The sequence below is a fragment of the Mus musculus genome, chromosome 17 (genome assembly GCF_000001635.26).
Source record: "Mus musculus strain C57BL/6J chromosome 17, GRCm38.p6 C57BL/6J".
In the NCBI taxonomy this organism is placed as follows: Eukaryota; Metazoa; Chordata; class Mammalia; order Rodentia; family Muridae; genus Mus; species Mus musculus.
In genome coordinates this window covers 77,669,893-77,671,987 of record NC_000083.6, presented here as the reverse complement: position 1 = coordinate 77,671,987, position 2,095 = coordinate 77,669,893, and positions in this window count along the sequence as shown.

Sequence of the window (2,095 nt, the reverse complement as noted above, 5' to 3'; positions counted from 1 at the left end):
AGAGAAAAGAATGGGGAGGAGAAGTGATTGAGCCAGGTCAAACAGTAGGTCATCCAGAGCAAATCTGGAAACTTTGATAACTCAAGGCGAAGTTTTCGGACTCTGAGGTTGAACAGGGCGATACAAAACCTCAGGTGGGACAGAAAGAAAAGAAACAGAGGGAGAAGAATAAAAGTGAAGCAGAAGCAGGCAGAGCGTGACAGCAGCTTTCAGGATGAGCTGTCTTTTATGTGGGCATTCCAGCCCAAGGGTCAAAGGCAAATGGAGTAGTGCAAGGCAGACTGAATACAGAAGATGTTCTAGAGTGTGGTTAGCTCATCGCTGCCCTTGCCCAGGTCTCCACATGTCTACATAGAATATAAAGACAGACAAAATTTAAGATCACTGTTGCTCGGGATTGATTGGTGATACAGGCAAGTTTAGTTTAAAAAAAAGGCTATTCTAGACATCAGTATTCGGGTGGGCTGTGTTTTCGTTCTTCATCTTGTGACAACCGTGTCATGTAGGACTTCTACCACCTCTGTTAAACACGTATCCCAACAGAACTTATCTGTTTGCTCAGTCTCCCTTCAGTGCTTTCTTCTAGCTGACGCTTCGTTACCTTGTGCAATCCCCATGCACATAGTCCATTTTCATAAACACAAGATGTGACAGAAATGTAACAAAGGCCCCATGACATTAGATCCTATCAGGAAAATGCCCAATTAGTCTATTGGCAGTGAATATGCTCAGAGCTTAGTGCTAGGTTGCCATCTTTAAGATTGATTTTGAAATGTGTGCTGATCTAGGAGTTTTGGTAATGTATTTTTTAAGAAGAGAACAATGGGAGCTGGCAAGATGAGTTGGTGGATAAAGCTCATGACTCGGTCAGATGGAAAGACAAAAAAATGGCTCCTAGGTGTCTTCTGGCTTCTTTTATATGTGTATTTCTTTGCATGTGTGAGTGAGAATGAATGCATACACATATGTGCATGCTCACACACACACACTCACACACACACACATACAAACACTAACACACACACTCACACACATACACACACATACACACTCACACACACACTCAGACACACACACACATACACACACACACTCACATACACACACTCACACACACACTCATACACACACACTCACACACACACACATACACTCTCACACACAAATACACACACACACACACACAGGGATGGGGCAGATTGATACAGGAATTATGCATGAGTTCATGCATTCTGTGTCCTCATGAAGTATCAACACCTTATGAACATGACTACCCCTGTCTGCTATCCAGTGGTACTCTGTGTCATCAAGGCTGCACTTATACATTATGAAATACAGAGTAATTCTCTGCATTGACTCTTCATCTCATTCATGTTCCATGTGAGACTAACTGGAAATGGCATTTCAAAAATGTAAGGATGTGAAGGAGTCACAAAGAAAGTAAAATGTGACCTAGGAAACAGATTAATGCCTTTGAGGAAAAAGAAATGATGAGCATAATTTCAAGTACAGAATGAAAAGATAAAAGTTGTGGAGAAATAGTATTGTAGCACATGCAAAAAGGAGAAATAATAAATTAGATATTGAACCGAAGCACTCCTTACAAAGATAGACTTCAGGTTGGAGTGCATTCCATGCCTCTCTTTGTAGTTGATCCTGTTGTTTTCAAAGTCACTGATGAGATTTAAAACACACAATCACTGCTTTAAATAGATCAAGTCTGCATAACCTTGCTACCGTTAATATGTTCATATTGTACCATCTGCTTTGCATGCCTGCTAACCTAATCTGCATATCTCAGAATTGATTCAAGCTACAAGCTCCTTCAGGAGGCAATATGTTACTATTGTGCTGCAGAAACAATGATAGTAAACAGTTTGCAAACATCAATCTAAAAGGACAACATGAAACAAACACTAGGTAGCCGGGTGACTTAAATGCAGTTAGATCACAATGACTAACTCACTCAGTGACATTGAACAAAGCATGCAAACTCTCCAGGGCTTAGTTTTCTCATGCATAAAAAAATTAGGCAGAAACTGCAAAATGTCTTCAAAATTCTCATAAAAACATAATCTCCTTATTGGGAAAAGAA